The 22219-nt window shown below is 45.9% G+C and overlaps 1 protein-coding gene across 1 annotated transcript in view; it reads left to right on the top strand.

The window, feature by feature from the left end:
* The window catches only part of LOC134807730 (E3 ubiquitin-protein ligase makorin-1-like), a 38003-nt gene that overhangs the window by 11639 nt on the left and 4145 nt on the right, over nt 1-22219 (top strand). The window contains exons 2-4 of the mRNA XM_063788496.1: nt 19989-20153; nt 20384-20540; nt 21735-21920. The gene's annotated coding sequence lies outside the window, so the exon portion shown is untranslated. The remainder of the gene's footprint in view (nt 1-19988; nt 20154-20383; nt 20541-21734; nt 21921-22219) is intronic.

Below are 22219 nucleotides of genomic sequence, written 5' to 3'. Positions count from 1 at the left end.
TTGGATATTGACATGCCAAAGAATGAAGTTGGACCTTTCCCTAAAACCATATACAAGAATTGACTCAAAATGGATCAAACATCTAAACCAAGCTTGTCCAACCCTTGGTACATTGGCCACATGTGGCTCAGGACAGCTTTGAATGCAGCCCAAACAAATTTGTAAACTTTTTTAAAACATGAATTTTTTTTTTCCTCATAGCTATCATTAGTGTTAGCGTATTTTATATGTGGACCAAGACAATTCTTATTTTTCCAATGTGGCCCAGGGAATCCAAAAGATTGGACAACCCTGATAAACATAAGAGTTAAAATAATAAATCTCTTGATTGATTGATTGAGACGGTCTCACTCTGTTGTCCAGGCTGGAGTGCAACGGCTCACTGCAACCTTCGCCTCCTGGGTTCAAGTGATTCTCCTGCCTCAGCCTCCTGAGTAGCTGGGATTATAGGTGTGCCCCACTGTGCCTGGCTAATTTTTGTATTTTTAGTAGAGATGGGTTTCACCATGTTGGCCAGGCTGGTTTCAAACTCCCAACCTCAGGTGATCTGCCTGCCTTGGCCTCCCAAAGTGCTGGGATCATAGGCATGAGCCACTGTGCCCGGCCCATAATCTCTCTGAAGAAGACATAGGGGAAAATCATGACATTGGATGTGCCTGTGATTTCTTGGATATGACAGGAAAAACACAACAACAACAACAAAAAATAGACAAAAACTTTTGTGCATCAAAGGATACTGTCAACAGGAAAATGGCAACCCAGGCAGGATGTAAGTGTGTCCGGAATTGGTGGGTTCTTGGTCTCACTGACTTCAAGAATGAAGCCGCGGACCCTCGCGGTGAGTGTTACAGCTCTTAAGGGGGCGCGTCTGGAGTCTGTCCCTTCTGATGTTCAGATGTGTTCGGAGTTTCTTCCTTCTGGTGGGTTCATGGTCTCGCTGGCTCAGGAGTGAAGCTGTAGACGTTCGCGGGGAGTGTTACAGCTCTTAAGGTAGCGCGTCTGGAGTTGTTCGTTCCTCCTGGTGGGCTCGTGGTCTCGCTGGGCTCGGGAGTGAAGCTGCAGACCTTCGTGGTGAATGTTACAGGTCTTAAGGCGGTGCATCTAGACTTGTTCGTTTCTCCCGGTGGGCTCGTGGTCTCGCTGGCTTCAGGAGTGAAGCTGCAGACCTTAGCAGTGAGTGTTACAGCTCATAAAAGCAGCGTGGACCCAAAGAGTGAGCAGTAGCAAGATTTATTGCAAAGAGCAAAAGAACAAAGCTTCCACAGTGTGGAAGGGGACCCGAGCGGGTTGCCAATGCTGGCGCGGGCAGCCTGCTTTTATTCTCTTATCTGGCCCCACCCACATCCTGCTGATTGGTAGAGCCAAGTGGCCTGTTTTGTCAGGGCGCTGATTGGTGTGTTTACAATCCCTGAGCTAGATACAAAGGTTCTCCATGTGCCCATCAGATTAGTTAGATACAGAGTTTCCACACACAGGTTCTCCAAGGCCCCATCAGAGCAGCTAGATACAGAGTGTCGATTGGTGCATTCACAAACCTTGAGCTAAACACAGGGTGCTTATTGGTGTGTTTACAAACCTTGAGCTAGATACAGAGTGCCGATTGGTGTATTTACAATCCTTGAGCTAGACATAAAGGTTCTCCACGTCCTCACCAGAGCAGCTAGATACAGAGTGTCGATTGGTGCACTCACAAACCTTGAGCTAAACGCAGGGTGCTGATTGGTGTATTTACAATCCCTGAGCTAGATATGAAGACTCTCCACGTCCCCACCAGACTCAGGAGCCCAGCTGGCTTCACCTAGTGGATCCCACACCGGGGCTGCAGGTGGAGCTGCCTGCCAGTCCCGCGCGGGGCGCTCGCATTCCTCAGCCCTTGGGTGGTTGATGGGACTGGGTGCTGTGAGGGGGTGGTGCTCGTCGGGGAGGCTCGGGCCACACAGGAGCCCATGGAGTGGGTGGGAGGCTCAGGCATGGCGGGCTGCAGGTCCCGAGCCCTGCCCTGTGGGAAGGCAGCTAAGGCCCGGGGAGAAATCCAGCGCGGAGCCGGTGGGCCAGCACTGCTGGGGGACTCAGTACACCCTCCGCAGCCACTGGCCCTGGTGCTGAGTCCCCCGTCGCCCAGGTGCTAAGTCCCCCATTGCCTGGGGCCAGCAGGGCTGGCTGGCTGCTCCGAGTGCGGGGCCCACCAAGTCCCCGCCCACCCGGAACTGCAGCTGGCCCGCAAGCGCCGCACACAGCCCCGGTTCCCGCTCGTGCCTCTCCCTCCACACCTCCCTGCAAGCTGAGGGAGTGGGCTCCAGCCTTGGCCAGCCCAGAAAGGGACTCCCACAGTGCAGTGGGGGGGCTGAAGGGCTCCTCAAATGCCACCAAAGTGGGAGCCCAGGCAGGGGAGGTGCCGAGAGCAAGCGAGGGCTCTGAGGACTGCCAGCATGCTGTCACCTCTCATAAGGACCTTAGAAGTCATTGCTCTGTTCTAAACAGATTAAAAGCTGAACAAATTGATAATCAACTCTTCTTAGATCCATCAGAGAATTGAGGTCACAGGGCAAAACACTGCCCCCAAAGTGAAGAAGACAGGTGGATACAGAGAAACACAATTTACCAGAGTGGAGACAGCTGAAGGGAGACTTCTGTGAGAACTATTACCTGGGATAGAAAAATCTAGAAATGTAATTGACAAATTGCTAGAGGCTCAGTTTAGACATGTTTGAGGGTTAAAAACTCTTGGGGTTGGGGTCAGTCTTAAGGGAGCATGCCTATACTTTTTGAGTTGTACTAACAAGAGCCCTACCGGGTTTTCACACAGACGATCAGAGAAAAAGCCCCTTGTGCTTCTGGCAAGCATACAGGAAAAGCAGCCATTTTGAAGTATGTCGAGCATTCTGTTCATCTTAACAAGGTTTATGCTCAAGAGAAACTACCAGAACCTACCTGAGTGGAATTTTACCAGAGCCTAACTGACTTGGAGGAAGAGACATATCCATCAACGGCTCCCTCTAACCACCCTCTTCCCACTGAAAGGGGGCAGGAAACAGAAAAACACTTGTGAAATTGATAGTCCATGGTACAGACTCACTAAAAGACTGAGAGCTAATTACAAGATGGTGGAATGATTCCCCTCCCCTACATCTCACTGCCACATTACTAAAGGTCTATTTACTGCAGTGTTTCACCCAGTACATTATATTCGGCTTTCAAAAAAAAAAAAAAAATTACAAAGCAACAACAACAAAAAATCCCAAAACAAACAAAATACATAAAGACTCTTCAGTTTGGAGGGCAGTGGTTTGTCCTATGACCTTAATTCTCTGATGGGTCTAAGAAGAGTTGTTGATTTTCAGTCAAACATTAGAAGCAGAGTCAGATACCGCAGGAATGTTATAATTATCAGTTCAGCATTTTAAATTAACTATAATTAATATGTTAAAGCCTCTAAGGGAAAAAAGTGGACAATGGGTAAGAATCGATGAATGGTATAAGCAGAGAGATGGAAAGTCTAAGAAAGAATGAAAAAGGGCCAGTTGCAGTGGCACATATCTGTGATCCCAACACTTGGGGGGCTGAGGCAGGTGGATCACTTGGGCTCAGGAGTTCAAGACCAGCCTGGGCAACATGGGGAAACCTCGCCTTTACTACAAATACAGAAATTAGCCAGGTGTGGTGGCGTGCACCTGTAGTCTCAGCTACTCAGGAGGCCAGGTGGGCAGATCGCTTGACCTTGGGAGATGATGCAGTGAGCCAAGATCATGCCACTGCACTCCAGCTGCAACAGGATGAGACCCTGTCTCAACAAATAAAAACAAAAAGCAAGAGATCAAAAGCACTGTAACGAATGAAGAATGCCTTTCAAGGGCTCACTAGGAGGCTAAATGTATCCAAGGAAAGAATGTCCAAGCTTGAGTATATGTAAATAGAAACCTACAAAACCGAAAAGCAAAGAGAGAAGACTGAAAAACAATATCCAAGAACTGAGGGACAACTACAAAACGTTTAAATGCAATTAATGGGAACAGCAGAAGGTGAAGAGAGAAAGGAACAGAAGAAATACTTGAGACAATAATGACTGATAATTTTCCTCAAATTAATGTCAGACACCAAGCCAAACAAAAACAGATCCAGAAAGCTAAGAGAACATCAAGCAGGATAAATGCCAAAATAAATTAATTGAAAATACACCTAGACATATATTAAAACTACAGAAAATGTAAAGAAAAAAATTCTTAAGGGCAGGCATGGTGGCTCACACCTGTAATCCCACATTTTGGGAGGCCAATGTGGGTGGATCATTTGAGGTCAGGAGCTCGAGGCCAGCCTGGTCAACATGGTGAAACCCCATCTCTACTAAAAATACAAAAATTAGCCAGGCAGGGTGGCACACGCCTGTAATCCCAGCTACTCGGGAGGCTGAGGCACAAGAATCACTTGAACCCAGGAGGCGGAGGTTGCAGTGAGCTGAGATCGTGCCACTGCACTCCAGCCTGGTTGACAGAGTGAGACTCGGTTAAAAAAAAAAAACAAAAAAAAAAAAAAAAAGAAAAAGCCTTGAAAGAAGCCAGAAGAGAAAAACACCCATAAAGAAGCACAGATAAGAATTACACCTGACTTTTGAAAAACCATGCCAGCAAGAAGAGAGTGGAGTGAAATATTTAAAGTGTGGCGAGGAAAAAACCTACCAACCGAGAATTCTGTATCCTGTGAAATTATGCTTCAAAATTGAAGGAAAAATGAACAAACAAAAATTGAGGGAATTTGTTGCCAGTAGACAAGAGGAAACCATGTCAGATAGCAATCTGGATTCACTAAAAGAATCCAGAAATCCTAAATATGTAGATACATGGAAAATACTTTCCTTTATTTTTTTCTGTTCAAATTTTGGAAAGATAACTTAGTTTTTAAAGCAAAAATAATATGTAAGGGTTTCTTACATATGTTGCTATAAAATATATGACAATAGCCAAAAAGACAGGGCACAAGTATAATTTTATTGTTGAAAGGATTTTAAATTTTTTGAGAAGTGGTACAATATTAATATAACTCTAAATATATAATATAACTAAATAATCTAGTTAACTCTAAATAGATTATGATAAATTAAGAATGAACATTTTGATTTATAAACTAACCACTAAAAAGTAATATGGGGAAGTACAGCTAAATATCCAATAGAGGAATAAAAATGGAATTCTAAAAATATTTAAAAGCTGACAAAAAAAGTGGAACAGAGGAACAAAACCATCAAACAAGCAAAACAAATGAGGCAACTGGAAAATGAATAACAAAGTAGCAGATTTAAGCCCTACTATATCAGTAATTACACTAAATGGACTTAAACCTCAAATTTAAAAATGGAGGCTTTCAAGCTGGATAAAAAAGCGTGATCCAACTGTATCTTGTCTAAAAGAGATGTGTTTTAACTGTAAAGATACAGGTGGATTGACAGTAAAAGGGTGATAAGAAGTATACTCTGCAAAAAAAATAAGAAATATAATATGTGTTACTAACATGGACGCAGTACAATGGGTATTGTCATAGAGTTTCAAAAAGACAATTCATTATGTTAAGAAGGGTCAATTTATCAGGAAGATGTAACAATGGTAAATATGTGTGTACCTAATAAAAGCTTCAAAATACAAGCTAGGTGCAGCAGCTACTAGGGAGTCTGGGGTGGAGGATGGCTTGAGCCTAGGATTTTGAGGCTTCACTGAACTGTGATCATGCCACTGCACTCCAGCCTGGGTGACAGATGAAGAGCCTGTCTCTAAAGATGAAAAATTGAGAGAAAGTGTCAAAATACACAATGCAAAAACTGAGATAACTAAAAAGAGAGACAAATCCACAACCTTGCTTGGAGATTTGATATTCTCACAGTAATTGATAGAACAAACTAGACAAAAAATAAATCCAGTAGGATGGTAGAAGACTTTAAAAATGCTGTCAACCAGTTTGACAATATATGTAGAACACTACATCCAAGGATTGCAGAATACACATTGTTTTAAAATGTACGTGGAACCTTTACAAGGATAGCCTAAGTTTTAGGCCTTAAAGAAGTTCCAACAAATTCTGAAGATTGAAATGTTAGAGAATAGGCTGGGCGCGGTGGCTCACGCCTTTAATCCCAGCACTTCGGGAGGCCGACGTGGGCGGATCACCTGAGGTCAGGAGTTGGAGACTAGACCAGCCCGGCTGACATGGTGAAACCCCGTCTCTACTAAAAATACAAAAATTAGCTGGGCGTGGTGGTAGGTGCCTGTAATCCCAACTACTCGGGAGGCTGAGGCAGGAGAATCACTTGAACCCGGGAAGCGGAGGTTGCAGTGAGCAGAGATCGCACCATTGCACTCCAGCCTGGGGGACAAGAGCAAGGCTTTGTCTCAGAAAAAAAAAAAAGAAAGAAAGAAATGTTAGAGAATAAGTGTTCTGACTGCAATGGAAATTGATTTAAAAATCTATAAACTTGTATTTTTGGTCCCTAGGTATCAGAGGTTCAAATGTATTCTCATGTGGTATTTTATGATATCTCCCACAGGTCGTTCCTTGACTGGGAATCAGTGAGATAATGAAATTGTGTTCAAGCAATCCTTATCCTATTAAGGCCTAGGTACTGTGCAGATCAGTTGCTTCTGAAATGGTCCAACCACATCTGTTATGGTTTGGTGCAAAACTCTTCCCAATATCCTCTTGTTTCTTGGGAAGTAGAAATGCTAAGTGCATGTGTAGAAGCTTCATCCCTGGGGATCAAGCTTGATCTCAAACAATAAAGATCTGTTCTCCACAAGGCCCAGGACCCATGATCATAGTAAGGCAGATGAGAGGACTTCTGGTGCCCCCTCACATCCCTGTGCATCTTGACAGTGAGCTCTTACATAGGGCACACGATGTATATTTATCCCTTGTATCCTGGAAGTTGCCTGGGGTGCTGTTTGGGGGACCTTGCTGACAGAGTGCATAGAGGTATGAGTGGGCTCTCAGTTAAGCACTTGAAAGCCTAGAACTTCCTTTCAATTGTGGTGAGACACTGACCTCTATTCGAAGATGGTGGCCACAGGTGTCTGTCTACAAGAGTTCTCCCGATAAGTGCATTACACAGCTCCCTTTCTGCCACTCAGTTCTGAAGTCAGCTTCAGAATAAACAGCTTGGTTCATGATTTCAGGGGATGAAAATGCCAAAGATAACAGAGAATTTGAGAAAACCTCCAGACTTGGTTTTTCTGTTTGTTTTCCTGTCTTGCTGTATCCAATGGCACAGGGATTTGCACTCTGGCAAACTCTATCTTAAGAGGAAAGTGAGACAAAAGGGTTGTTTCTTATTCCCTACAAAGCATTAAAGAAGTTCCAGTGACAGCAGTGGAGGTGTCTCATTCTTTGGTACAGAATATAGTCCTTTATAGTTTTACAGAAACCTACAAAAACACACAGTGGCAGTGTCCTGGGACAGACAACTGTGCTGTCAGTCTCTGGGAAAGTGTATTGAAAGGTGCTCATACATTTCTCCCTGAGATCTCAGTGGGGGTGAGGAATGGGAATTATGTAACTCCCTCCCTCTTCTCTTTCCAGCACCTCCAGGAAGAAGCCAGAGTTCAGTTTCCCAAGCCGAGGGAAGGAGAGAGGGATGGGAGGGTCTGTGAGAGGTGGAGGTCAGCACAAGGGCCTCTTACCTGAGCATTTCTGCATGGGGTGCATACTGGCACCTGGCTGTGTGTGCCCCTCAAACTGGCTCCTATCATCCAGAATCCCACCTGTAATAATTCTATTCCTGCTTCACTGAAGAAGAATATCAGCCCAAGGAGGTGCAGTGACTTCACTGAAGTCACACAGCAAGTTAGTGCTGGGGTCCAGACAAGACTCAAACCTTCTGGTTTCTAATCCAATTTTCTGGATGGAAAAAAAGTTATAAGTCCTTATTCTTTTCAACTGCTGCTCTTATTTCCCAAAGTGGAGTGCCCAAACATGGAAAAGAAAGACCCCCAAGCTACTCCCCTGGCTCCACATGGATGCTTATGGAGGGATGGAGGGAGAGGCTCTCCCTGACTTCTCTCACATTAACTCCACTTTGCATCATCTCTCATTTGCTGTGCTCTCTGTCTTGGGGTAGCAGTTTATTGTAATCCCCCACTTTCCATCCAGAAAAACCCCATATCTTCTCATTTCATCTCTCATAGTCCCTTCTACTATCTTGAGACCTTATATATAATGTTTCTTGGTGTAAACATTTCATCCGGAAGGGCTTGGAGAAAGGCACACTCCCTAGCCAGTTAACATTTTTCTACCAACTCTAAATTTTTAAACAAAGCTTCTCTTCCTCAACCATCTGCAAATCAGAAAATTGTTGAATCTACCTATGACATGTAAGTCCCCACTTCAAGATATTCCATCCTTTTAGGCCTAAAGCAACCTCCATGTATTGATTTACAATTTTGCCTACAGCTTCTGCTTTCCTGAAATCCACCCCTGCCTTTGAGATCCTTTGTGTGGAAGCCACTGGGGAGGTCAGGATTTGAGCATTTAGCTGCCTGGTCCTTCTTGCTTGGTGCTCTGCAATAAACACCTTTCTATTGCTGCAAACTTCAGTGTGGATATGTGGTTTTACTGTGGCAGGAGAGTGGACCCCAGTTTGGTTCTATAACACTTAAAAGTTAAAACAACTGTCCCCAAAACTGATTTTCTTGGTTTTCATGATTTGTTAACAGTAGCACTGTTCATTTTTTTTTCATGAATATCCATATTCAAGGAGTTTGCAGGTCTATCCTCCTATGGATCTCACCCCTTTTTCTTGTTACTAATTTACACTCCAAGACCTCAGTATTGTTGTAGTTACCTCCTCACTAATCTCTAGTTTTTCCTCTCTCTAAATCTTTTTTTCACTTTGCTGTGAAAATAATCTTCCCTAAACACAAGTTTTATCACCAATTCCAGTTCATGCGTTTGTCTTATACCTCCTCATGCACATGCACTGTCATTACCCTTGGTTGGCTCAACTTACATTTCCAGCTCTTTCTTACACATTGACCCTGGTGCGTCACACAGGCAACACACTAAGCTACTCACAATCTGCCAAGCTTTACCTGAAGTTTGCATCTTCGGTAGATAGCTTGCCATTGCAGGGGCTTAAAATGGACTTGGGAGGTGGGAAGGTGTGAGTTGAAATTAAAATTATGGCATAAGTTATGCTCGCATGAACACTGAAGAGCTTTGGGTTTATCATACTTCACCTGAGGATGATATTCACTTTGGATGGTTGTTGAGAAGATTTGAAGAACGCAATTTTCAAGTATCCAGAACTATATCTGACACTGAAACCACTTTTGCAAAATTATCACAGTAAGAGAAATCTGATATAGTTGACTGCATCTTGCTTCTAACCTCCAAGCTGCCCTTGGTCCTTCCTGGGCCTAGGACATGCTGACTGTGGGAGAAATTTAGTTTATAGTTTAACCTTAAAGCAAGGATGATAGTAGCCCTTCCTAAAACTAAACTGACTTTATAAAACTAATGAAAGCCTACAAGGCTAGGATTATGAGAAGGGCCTGAATTCTGCTAAAATTTAGGCATAAACAATAACAAGCCATTGTTCCAGAGGTCATAAGATTTGTAACTTCCCCAGTTACACTTGCAAATAACATCACTATTGTAGAACCTTAGGTTGGCCTTTGAGATGCCTTTTCAGACTTTCACATTTCTGATGACCAGCTAACTCCACCTGGACTCATGATACCACCAGTCCTGTGGCCCCCACCCAGAGGTGGACCCAGCACATGAAGATTGTTTTCCACACCTCTATGATCCCCAACCAATCAGCAATACCCGTTCCCTAGTCCCCTGCCCACCAAAGTAACATTGAAAGCCTCTAATCTCTGAGCCTTCGGGGAGGCTGATTTGAGTAAAAATAAAACTCTGATCTCCCATTTAGCTGGCTCTATGTGTATTAAACTCTCTATTGCAATTGCCCTGTCTTGATAAATCAGCTGTATCTGGGCAGTGGGCAAGATGAACCCATTGGGTAGTTACAACACATAATAGATGTTCAATAGGATGCCCCAAGGGATCCTCAGTGGAGCGAGCTCTTCTCTACCAGCTGCCCCCAGCCTCCACAGGCTGCTCTCTCTCAAGGCCCACTGTGCGTCTACACTGCAGCACCTGACTCAGAAGAGGTGGAGTTTGTTGCAGGCCTGGGGGCAGCTCTGCCTGTCCCTCTTAATACCACCAGGCTAGGCTCTAGAGTCAAGCTGGTACATGGGTTCTGGGGTCCTGTGATCCTGGGTTGTGGGGAGTGGGATGTGTGTTTCCTAGGAAAGGTGCTGAGGGTTTGATATTTATATGTTTATATTTATAAAACATGTTTGCTTTTTAATTTTAAAATATTTAATTGACAAAGATTGAATATATTCTTATTCAAAGTGTACAACATGATTATTTGATATATGTATGCACTGTGCAATGATTACCACAATCAAAATGAATGTTTTTTCGAGGAACATAGTACTTTCCTAGGAACATTTTTATTTATTATTATTATTTTTTCAGGTGGAGTCTTGCTCTGTCATCCAGGCTGGAGTGCAGTGGAGCTATCTCTGCTCACTGCAAGCTCCGCCTTCTGGGTTCATGCCATTCTCCTGCCTCAGCCTCCCGAGTAGCTGGGACTACACGCCTGGCTAATTTTTTGTATTTTTAGTAGAGACGGGGTTTCACCGTGTTAGCCAGGATGGTCTAAATCTCCTGACCTCGTGATCCGCCTGCCTCGGCCTCCCAAAGTGCTGGGATTACAGGCCTGAGCCACTGTGCCCAGCCCCTAGGAACATTTAAATCTTGAAAGTTATTTGTCTCACTTAAGCGCTGTGGTATGGCCTTACTCCACTCCAGTGCAGCCCTGTGGTTCTCACCAGGCTATTGGAAGTTCCCTTTCCCACTGCTCCCATTGCCAGCTGAGACACATGCCACCTTCTCCCTTTCTTTTCTCTCTGGACCTGTGTTGCGCCAGGAAAGTTGTTTAATGGTTTAGCAATCATGTGTATTAATGTGTGACAGACATTGCTGTGCTTTTTGAAACTTCTGTGTTGAAGTCAAATAAAATATGGAAATGAATCTGAAATTAAAACATCTTATTTGGGAGGAAAGAATTGCAATTTGGGGCATCCATGTAGACCGGGTGGTGTTCAGTATGTCTCAAGAACAAAGAGAAGGTTAGAGGTTTTATGAAAAAGGGAAATGTTACTTACTGTTCTTGGAGAAAGTTCCTTGGTACTAACTAGTTAGGTCTTGGGGAGCTGGCATGTTTGGATTGGCAAGTGAAGGCAGTGGGTACAACACAGCGGGTTGTTTGAGTAGTCATTTGCTTGTTAACTAAAGAAAAATTCATGGCTGTGTCTAGTGGCTCATGCATGTAGTCCCATTACTTTGGGAGGCTGAGGTGAGAGGACTGCTTGAGCCCAGGAGTTCAAAACCAGCCTGGGCAACATGGCGAGACCATCTCTACAAAAATTTAAAAATTAGCAGGCATGTTTGTGTGTGCCTGTGGTCCCAGCTACCCAGGAAGCTGAGGCAGGAGGATCCCTTGAGCCTAGGAGGTCGAAGCTGTGGTGAGCCGTTGTTCATGCCACTGCACTCCAGCCTGGGTGACAGAGTGAGACCCTGTCTCAGAAAAAACAAACAAACAACAAAACAAAACAAAACAAAACAACCCAACAAAGCAGAAAAACACCAAAGAAAATGTTACCAAAACACCAGGGTACAGCCTGGGTCCTGCTGCTTGCTGCACACAGAAAGCCAGTGACAGATCCGAGTATTTCCAAGGAAGGCGGCTTTAATCAGGTGCTGCAGCCAAGGAGATGGGAGCTCAATCTCAAACCCATCTCCCTGAGGACTAACACTAGGGGTTTACATAGCAGGGAAGGAATGAAACAATGTGTAAGAAAATAGGAACTAGGCAGGGGAAGGAAGCAATCATGATGAATGAGGGGTCCAGCATTTCACAGTCTGCATGTGGTGATCTGGAGAGTTTCGGTTCTTTGACGCTTTTTTTGAGAGGCCTGATGGTCATTTCCTGACCATCCCGAGTTCATGAAGGAACTCAGATTAAAAAAATGGAAGTTTCAAGCCAGAAGGGTCAATTTCTATGCTTATCCAAGAAACTGTCTATGGGATTATTGGATCGGTTTCAAAAAGAAAAAGAAAAATATCAGGCCTTTAAAGAACTAAAGTTAATACCAGCACTTTGGGAGGCTGAGGCAGGCCCATCATGAGGTCAGTTTAAGACCAGCCTGACGAACATGGTGAAACGCCGTCTCTGCTAAAAATACAAAAAAAAATTAGGCGGGTGTGGTGGTGTGCACCTGTAATCCCAGCTGTTCAGAAGGCTGAGGCAGGAGAATCACTTGAACCCGGGAGGCAGAGTTTGCAGTGAGCTGAGGTCGTGCCACTGCACTCCAGCCTGGGTGACAGAGTGAGACTCCGTCTCAAAAGAAAAAAAAAAAGAAAAGAACTAAAGTTAGTTCTGTTTAGAAGCCTTACTCAGGATTGTAACCTGGGAGAGCTGAAGCGTTTCTGTGAACCTACTCCAAAGTAGTGTTATAGCCCATTTTATATACAGGTGATGGTGGCTCTGCATATGCTCAGGAATTACATTAGAGCAAAATCTCATCAAGGTTTGTGTGCAAGGGTATATCTGGTTATAGATTATAGAGGCATAATCACGAATCCTGTCAGTTATTTTATGCACAGGGAGAGAAAGGGCCAGAATCATTGAATTTATCTTTTTAAAATATGTAATGATTCAGGCAAGAGTGGTGGGAACCTGTGCTCTATTCTGCTTATGGTTTTCAGGGCATTCTTCCAGAGGGCTGTGCTCAGTAAGCATCAGGAGCTTTGTGAAATTCTTCTGGCAAGTAGAATGAGCAAACATGTCTTCTTACATTTGCTACTTTGTCTCACAAGATAAAACTGGTTTTAGGTTACAGCAACTAGGCTTGCAGAGAATTACATTTTTGGAGCAATGCTATGGGTCCAGAATGTCCCCCCTTCCCTCAGACTTCTGGACACTGTTTTAGTTGGGTCTGACAAGAGTGACTCAATTTGAATGATCAGCTTTCACATCTGATTATTATATTAGGTTTATTTTTGTCCTAATGTTTGGGATAGTTCTTTTAGGTCAAAAATAAAACGAAATGTCGAAAAGAGGAAACAATCTGACAAAAACATTTTGAGATTCAAATTGGAATTTTGGCAAGGAATTTTTAGTATTCTCATGTAGAAAACTGGGATTCAGGCTGGGCACGGTGGCTCACGCCTGTAATCCCAGCACTTTGGGAGGCCAAGGCGGGTGGATCACAAGGTCAGGAGTTTGAGACCTTCCTGGCCAACGTGGTGAAACCCTGTCTCTACTAAAAATACAAAAATTAGCTGGGAGTGGTGGCGCGCACCTGTAGTCCCAGCTACTTGGGAGGCTGAGGCAGGAGAATTGCTTGATTCGGAAGGCAGAGGTTGCAGTGAGCTGAGATGATGCCACTGCACTCCAGCCCGGGTGACAGAGTGAGACTCCATCTCAAAAAAAACCAAAAAGCAAAAACAAAAAATACTGGGATTCAAGTTCTCCTTAATGTCAGGAGTAAAGGTTTAGGCTTGTGTTGTCAAAGAAAAACCAGAACTAGATGGTAGTTACAGCAGTAAAAGCAGATATTATTCAGGACTATTGCAATAGAGGAAAAGAAATGGATTTAGAACTCAGTTCTGAATACAGCATGGACAACTGAGAATGTATAGCCAAGGAGCAGGGTGGGAATAAGTGGATGGAAAATTACTAAGAGGAAACATTTGGGGTAGGGAGAATTCTGTCTAAAATGAACCAGCAGGATTCATGCTGAAGGCAGGCTGGGGTGATCAGACATCACCTGGGGCAACCAGATCTAGAGGATGGAGGGCTTCTTGCTAAAATTAGGCTTTACAAGCAAGTGCACAGATGTGCCTAGGAGAAGTTTCAGAAACCTGACTAAATTTTGCTCAAGCCAAGGATCTTTGTCAGTGTTCACAATGTAACTTTTTTTTTAATTTTATTTTTATTTTATTTTATTTTTTTTTAGTATTTATTGATCATTCTTGGGTGTTTCTCAGAGAGGGGGATTTGGCAGGGTCATAGGACAATAGTGGAGGGAAGGTCGGCAGATAAACATGTGAACAAGGGTCTCTGGTTTTCCTAGGCAGAGGACCCTGCGGCCTTCCGCAGTGTTTGTGTCCCTGGGTACTTGAGATTAGGGAGTGGTGATGACTCTTAACGAGCATGCTGCCTTCAAGCATCTGTTAAACAAAGCATATCTTGCACCGCCCTTAATCCATTTAACCCTGAGTGGACACAGCACATGTTTCAGAGAGCAGGGGGTTGGGGGTAAGGTTATAGATTAACAGCATCCCAAGGCAGAAGAATTTTTCTTAGTACAGAACAAAATGGAGTCTCCTATGTCTACTTCTTTCTACACAGACACAGTAACAGTCTGATCTCTCTTTCTTTTCCCCACATTTCCCCCTTTTCTATTCAACAAAACTGCCATCGTCATCATGGCCCGTTCTCAGTGAGCTGTTGGGTACACCTCCTAGACGGGGTGGCGGCCGGGCAGAGGGGCCCCTCACTTTCCAGACGGGGCGGCCGGGCAGAGGTGCCCCCACACCTCCCGGATGGGGCGGCTGCCGGGCGGGGGCTGCCCCCCCACCTCCCGGACGGGGCGGCTGCTGGGCGGAGACGCCCCTCACTTCCCAGACGGGGTGGCTGCCGGGCGGAGGGGCTCCTCACTTCCCAGATGGGGTGGCTGCCGGGCGGAGGGGCTCCTCACTTCTCAGACGGGACAGCCGGGCAGAGGTGCTCCTCACCTCCCAGACGGGGTGGCGGTCGGGCAGAGACACTACTCAGTTCCCAGACGGGGTCACGGCTGGGCAGAGGCGCTCTTCACATCCCAGACCGGGCAGCGGGGCAGAGGCACTCCCCACATCTCAGAGGATGGGCGGCCGGGCAGAGACGCTTCTCACTTCCTAGACGGGATGGTGGCCGGGAAGAGGCGCTCCTCACTTCCCAGACTGGGCGGCCGGGCAGAGGGGCTCCTCACATCCCAGATGATGGGTGGCCAGGCAGAGACGCTCCTCACTTCCCAGAGGGGGTGGCAGCCTGGAAGAGGCTGCAATCTCGGCACTTTGGGAGGCCAAGGCAGGCGGCTGGGAGGTGGAGGTTGTAGCGAGCGGAGGTCAGCCACTGCACTCCAGCCTGGGCAAGATTGAGCACTGAGTGAGCGAGACTCCGTCTTGCAATCCCGGCACCTCGGGAGGCCGAGGCTGGCAGATCACTCGAGGTCAGGAGCTGGAGACCAGCCCGGCCAACATGGCGAAACCCCGTCTCCACCAAAAAATACAAAAACCAGTCAGGCGTGGTGGCGCGCGCCTGCAATCCCAGGCACTCGGCAGGCTGAGGCAGGAGAATCAGGCAGGGAGGTTGCAGTGAGCCGAGATGGCGGCAGTACAGTCCAGCCTCGGCTAGGCATCAGAGGGAGACGTGGAAAGTGGGAGAGGGAGGGGGAGGGGGAGGAGAGGGCAATGTAACTTCTTGATGATTTTATTCTGTCCCCACACCTCAGTATTAGTAAGATCTAATTCCAAAAATCAATATCATGGAAGAAGTAACTGATGCTATAAAATAGTATCTATCAGGCCGGGCGCGGTGGCTTACGCCTGTAATCCCAGCACTTTGGGAGGCCGAGACAGATGGATCACAAGGTCAGGAGATCGAGACCATCCTGGCTAACACGGTGAAACCCCGTCTCTACTAAAAGTACAAAAAAATGGCACCACTGCACTCCAGCCTGGGCGACAGAGCAAGACTATCTCAAAAAAAAAAAAAAAGTATCAAAAAATCCTCATATGTAATTTAGTAAAAGAATGTTGCTGGGCATGGTGGCTCACGCCTGTAATCCTAGCACTTTGGGAAGCTGAGGCAGGCGGATACGAGGTCAGGAGATCGAGACCATCCTGGTTAACATGGTGAAACCCTGTCTCTACTAAAGGTACAATAAATTAGCCAGGTGTGGTGGCATGTGCCTGTACTCCCAGCTACTAGGGAGGCTGAGGCAGGAGAATCGCTTGAACCCAGGAGGCGGAGGTTGCAATGAGCTGAGATCGCGCCACTGCACTCCAGCCTGGTGACAGCAAGACTTCATCTCAAAAAAAAAAAAAAGAATGTTCATGTTATATGACCACATGTCTCTAATTTGGTTATAAGACAAGAGGATGCCCACATAAGGGCAAGAGCTGAATGATTTGCATAGTAATTTTCTTTTTTAGAGATGAGGTCTTGCTTTGCCACCAAGGCTGGAGTGCAGTGGCAATATCCAGCTCACTGCAGCCTCAACCTCCCAGGTTCAAGTGATCCTCCTGCCTCAACCTCCCAAGTAGCTGGGACCATAGGCACGTGCCACTATGCCTGGCTAGTTTTTGTATTTTTTTAGTGATGGGGTCTCACTGTGTTGCCCAGGCTGGTCTCAAGCTTCTGGGCTCAAGCTTCTGGACTCAAGAGACCCTCCCATCTCAGCCTCCCAAAGTATTGGTTGAGATTACAGGCGTGAGCCACCATGCCCCACCTACATAAGCATTTTCTTTTCTTTTTTTTTTTTTCTTTTCTGAGACAGAGTCTTGCTGTGTCGTTCAGGCTGGAGTGCAGTGGCGCTATCTCAGCTCACTGCAACCTCCACCTCCTGGGTTCAAGTAATTCTCCTGCCTCAGCCTTCTGCATAGCTGGGATTACAGGTGGGTGTCACCATGCCTAGCTAATTTTTGTACTTTTAGTAGAGATGGGGTTTCACCATGATGGCCAGGCTGGTCTCGAACTCTTGGCCTCAAGAGATCCACCTGCCTTGGCCTCCCAAAGTGTTGGGATTACAGGCGTGAGCCACCGTGCTGGGCCCATAACTATTTTCTTATTTTGCATCATGAGTATTTTCATGTATTAAGTATATTTGAAAAGTTTTTTTTTTCTTTCTTGAGGCAGACACTGCTGCTTATGGATACTTTTCATTTACAGTACTGCTGTGCTCCATTTCAAGTTTTGTATTCCCATTTCATAGCCTTATTCCCAAGAAACATTTCTATGCACCTTGAATTCTCTTGGTAGCTTTGAACTTATAAGATACCCTGATGGAGGTAGAACCCCTATATCTCTTTTTACTTCATATTGCAACATTTTCAAACACTGGGAAAATGGTAAAATATGCATCTATGTATATGCATTTCCTCAATGTACATAAGAAAACTCAACATTTTGCCTTATTTGCTTAGTCTAATGCTTTTTCTGAAAATTCATTAAGTCAATTTACAAAGACATAACTTCAATCCTAAATATTTCAGCTCAGAAAACAATACCCCCAAATGAGGGCCTCAGAAGCAGGTTTTCCTCTGACCTTCTCCTGCACTCTCCGGTATCTTAGTCTCATTCTCCCCCAAGGCTAGCCATAGAAACTAGGATCCAGAATGCCTTTCCCCCAGAGCCAGCCCTAAAACCGAAAAATGTTATTCTAATTTTCCTTTTGCCTTTCCATGTAAAAACTGGCCATGAATAAATTATCTGACCCATGTTGTTTGACTGTAGGTCATAAGACCCCTATTCCAGAGAGTGTCCTGCCCCATATTCAGAAGGAAGGAAGCACGCTTAGAGAGGCCAAGAAAACTCTAGGCCAAACCTGTCCAATCTGCAGCCGGCTTGTGCCTCAGGACAGCTTTGAATGCTGCTCAACACAAATTCGGAAACTCTGCTCACTGCAAGCTCCACCTCCCGGTTCACGCCATTCTCCTGCCTCAGCCTCCCGAGTAGCTGGGACTATAGGCGCCCGCCACCAGGCCCAGCTAATTTTTTGTATTTTTAGTAGAGACGGGGTTTCACTGTGTTAGCCAGGATGGTCTCGATCTCCTGACCTCGTGATCCGCCGGCCTCGGCCTCCCAAAAAGCTGGAATTACAGGCGTGAGCCACCGCACCCGGTCTGGAAACTTTCTTAAACCATGAGGTTTGTTTTGTGATTTTTTTTTAAAGCTGATCAGCTATCGTTAGTGTATTTTATGTGTTGCCGAAGACAATTCTTCCAAAGTGGCCCAGGGGAACCAGAAGATTGGATACCCCTGCCCCCGACAAACAGGTCTCACTGGGTTTTCCCACTCCATCTTTTAGCATTAGGTCCTACTCTTTTTGTCCAATCATATTTCTGCACGGCTTTACTTTGTTGAACCTAAGCATAAAAATGGACAATTTCCCCTGTAGCTTTGGGTCTTCATTCTGAAGGCGCCCATGTATACTTGTTACATAAATTTGTATGCTTTTTCTATTAATCTGCTTAATGTTAGTGATTTTCTTTAAAAAAAATTTTCGTACAAAGCCACAGCCAACATAATGGGTGTTGATGTTGCACCAGCCCTGATAAAAACCAGTACGTTTTCCTACTTAATTGTAACGTTATTTTCACACTTAAGAGTAACCCAGTGCACGCTCCGTTCTCCTCTCCAATGTCTTCCGCAGGTGGTGGTTATTTAATGGGTATTTGATGGAGGACCACGCGTTGCATTTGGCGGTAAACTTTAACCCCTAAGGTCCCAGGGCGCTGAAACAATCTGGGCAGGAGAGAAGGTCACGGACATCTTCTTCTGCGGTCTAAAAACGTGGAAAGGCTGCGAAGTCGCTTTCAGGCGCTGAGCGGAGGTCTGCGGGAAATGTGGTTTGGGAGGCGTCTCCTGGGCTCCGTCTGTCTTTTCCCCTACCTTCTTCCTGCGCGGTGGGGTGCAGAGGATCTCAGAGGCTCCTGGTTCCCCACAGATGTAGAGGGTCCGCGCCCCAGGGGAGAGCGCGGGGGTGATGGGGCGTCTGCGCGGCGGGGACCAGCGTGGAGTGCTCGGCTTGTGCCTGGGGAGGAGGGAGCGAGAAGTCTCGGGAGCCCCCCAACATCTGGCGGGACTCCCCAGCGCTGGAGCCCAGCCCGGGCCTGTGCAGTTGGCCTTGCGGGCTCCTGAAGCGCGGGTGGGGTGGGGCGCGTGTCAGGGGCAGGTGCTTGGTGCCGTCCCGGGGGTGCGGGAGCGTGAGCCGGGCCCACCCTGCAGCCCAACCTGAGAAAAGCCCATGCTGGCGGCGGTAGGGGTAAGCGCGTTTCTGATGCCGGCAACGAACGTGCCAGACGCCAGGGCGCTTGGATCTGCGGCGAGCCCCCGAGCTCTGGAGCCCTGGAGCCCTGGCGAAGTTCCAGCTCTGGCACCTGTGAGTCAGGGCGAGGGAAGGAAGCTGGTCAGGTTTCTCATTTGAAAAGATGACTTTGCTCTGAGAGTTAGAAAATCCATCACCTGTAAGGCAAGTAGCCAAGTGCAGCTTCCCAAGGCCTGAGTGACAGCTAGTATTGTATTTAGAAGACACTTTGTTTTCTATTCACTGGGTGTCTTATGTAAAGCACCCAAGCACTCTGAGGCCGGCATAACCATCTGCATTAAATATAACAACCGAGGCTCAGGTTGGTCGAGCAGTGCACTCAGGTCGTAAGCTAGCAGTGAGGGAGGCTGGGTTCAAGGGCAGCTGTGATTTATTTCCCGTCTCAGCGCTGTCTAATATCACACCTGCCTAAAACCAGCACTGCAGCCTTCACAGCGCTTAGCAGAGTGACCTGTCTGCAAATACCCAGGGTTAAAATGGGAAGTGAATGTGAAACTTCCTCTTGTCCAGTGTGTTCTGGGATTTCTGGTGTTTGCTCAGAATCCCTGGGGCAGAGGGAGACTCCTAGCTCCTCCTGCACTGGCAGGTGGTTTGTGTTTTCACTCTGATAGAGTGAATTCCAAGAGAGTCAGGTTTGTGGCCCTAAGCGGGTCTGTTTCCTAGATATTGAGAGACTAATTATCTTAGATCAAAGCCCGTCTTGTGATGTAGGAATCAGGGGGCTCAGGGAACAGGAATCTTACCCGGAAGGGAACAACATCCTGTTCTTAATTCCCTCACCAGAGCTTCAGAGAAGAGGCAGAAGTGTGCAAACAGGAGCAGGTCCAAGATTTGCATGGCCAGAAGCAATTCTTGATCCTCTTGGCTAGATTCGAAGATTTGGCCACCTCCAGACGCTACCACACTCTGGGACAGTGGGAGATTTGGAACAGCTTTGAGAAGAGCAAGGTGAGCTGGGACTTCCTGGAACAGGCTGCCCAGGAAAAGCCATTCCATGGCAGAACTTGCGAGAGTGAGGTCGAGGATTAAGGGATAAGCGGGCAGAGGGTAGAAATCCAATTGGGCTATTCCTAAAGCATCCCCAGTCGCTTGGTTTTCCACTCTTCGCCGATGCTGCACTAATGCCACGTAGGTCCATCCCCGCATGTGACACCAGGGATTTTATTCTGACCTCACAGGATCCCAGGATGATGGCTCACAAAGGGCTTCCCTGGTTATTTACTTCTGACTCTTGAAAGCTTAAAGAAATTGTGCCTGAGAGGTTCAGTACCTTGTCCAGGGACACCCAATTTGTGCAGAGCCGGGAGGAAAACACAGTTCAGTTCACTCTCACAGGTGAGTCACCAAAAACATCCTATAAAAAGACCTTTTGAGAAACTGTAACCCCGTTAAAACTAGTTAAAAATTCTTGCCTTAAAGCACTCCATATTCATTTTACTTGGCTTTCTGTGGATTTTCTCCCATGAGAGACAAGCAGTATTAATTGGAAAACAGTTAAGTGGTGCAGCCTGAGTGTTTTGCTGTGTTAATTTTAATAAAAGAACAGTGCCTTATCCTTCAAGTACTTTAATTAATCCTCTGTTGTTTCTGTTAGTCATTCAGAAAAACTGAAGTATCATTTAACCATGGAAAAGTGCATATTCCGTTGATGAAAAGCGTAGGTTTTAGTCCACTTGAGCATTTCTGAGTCTTAGGTGGTAGGTGGTGCTGCCTCTGCAGTTCTTCCTGGGCCTCCCTGCTGAGCCATCACAGTTCTATGCTCTCCCACAAGCTGCAGAAAACCAGCCAATCTCACACAAGCTCTTTATTCATTTCCCAGGCAGCTCTTTATTCATTCTCCACTTGGCATTGTAATGGATTTATGAGGCTTATAAGGGTCTGTATGTAAATGAAATAAAAATAGAAATAGATGAACCCAGTCTTGAGGGAAAATATATGTGGTTTCAACATAAACTCTGATATTTGCTCTTGGTGTAACCCAGGGTCCCTGGATTTTCCTGTACACTCTTTGAACCCACTTTGAAGCCACTTGTAACTGTTGCACTTTGAGTTCTTGTTTCAAAAAGTTCCAGGAAGAAGCTCAGCCCTTGCAAAACAAAAAAACTGGTTGGATCTTTGGTGAACTCTCCTCATTACCATACTAAAAACCCTGCCCAGGGAGGAGCTTTTTGGCCATTTTCTACACTTGCCACAAAGGTAGAAGCATGATCAGCTACTGCACCTGCACTGCCTTTACTCCACCTCTACATATAATGACTTAGCTAACCAGCCCAATAAAAGCCCTGTTTTCACTCTGTTTGGGGAGACACTGCTTTGGGGAACCATTCCCATGTCTTCTTTACTTGTTCCAAGTAATAAAATCCCCTTATTATGTCCCCCTTGGTTGTGTTCATTGATCTGTCCCTGCCAAGTGATCAAACCCACCCATTGTGTGTGGAACATTGTATATTGGTCTATTCTCCCATTGCTATAAAGAAACACCTGAGATTGGGTAAAGAAAAGAGGTTTAATTGGCTCATGGTTTTGCAGGCTATTCAGGAAGCATGATGCTGACATCTGCTTGGCTTCTGGGGAGGCCTCAGGAAACTTACAATCATGGCAGAAGGTGAAGGGGGAGCAGGCATGTCACAGGGCCACAGCAGGAGCAAGAGAGTGAGGGGCGAGGTGCCACATACTTTTAAACCACCAGATCTTGGGAGAACTCACTATCACAAGGTTAGTACCAAGGGGATGCTACTAAACTATTCATGAGGAATCTGCCTCCATGATCCAGTCACCTCCTCCCGCCAGGCCCCTCCTTCAACATTGAGGATTACAATTGAATGGGAGATTTAGGTGGGGACACATATCCAAACCACACATCCAAACACTGGCTCTTGCTAGGTAACCTTTGTTGATAAGTAGGTTCCCTCTACTTACCAGTTTGCTTAGACTTTCATTTAGTCATGCATGAATGTACTTTGTTATGTTGAGTATCTTTTCTATCTCTATTGAAATAAAGCCCAGCTTATTTT

The sequence above is a fragment of the Pan troglodytes genome, chromosome 11, assembly GCF_028858775.2.
Source record: "Pan troglodytes isolate AG18354 chromosome 11, NHGRI_mPanTro3-v2.0_pri, whole genome shotgun sequence".
Lineage (NCBI taxonomy): Eukaryota > Metazoa > Chordata > Mammalia > Primates > Hominidae > Pan > Pan troglodytes.
Note: the sequence above shows the minus strand (reverse complement) of the source record. Positions and strands in the feature narration are given on the sequence as shown.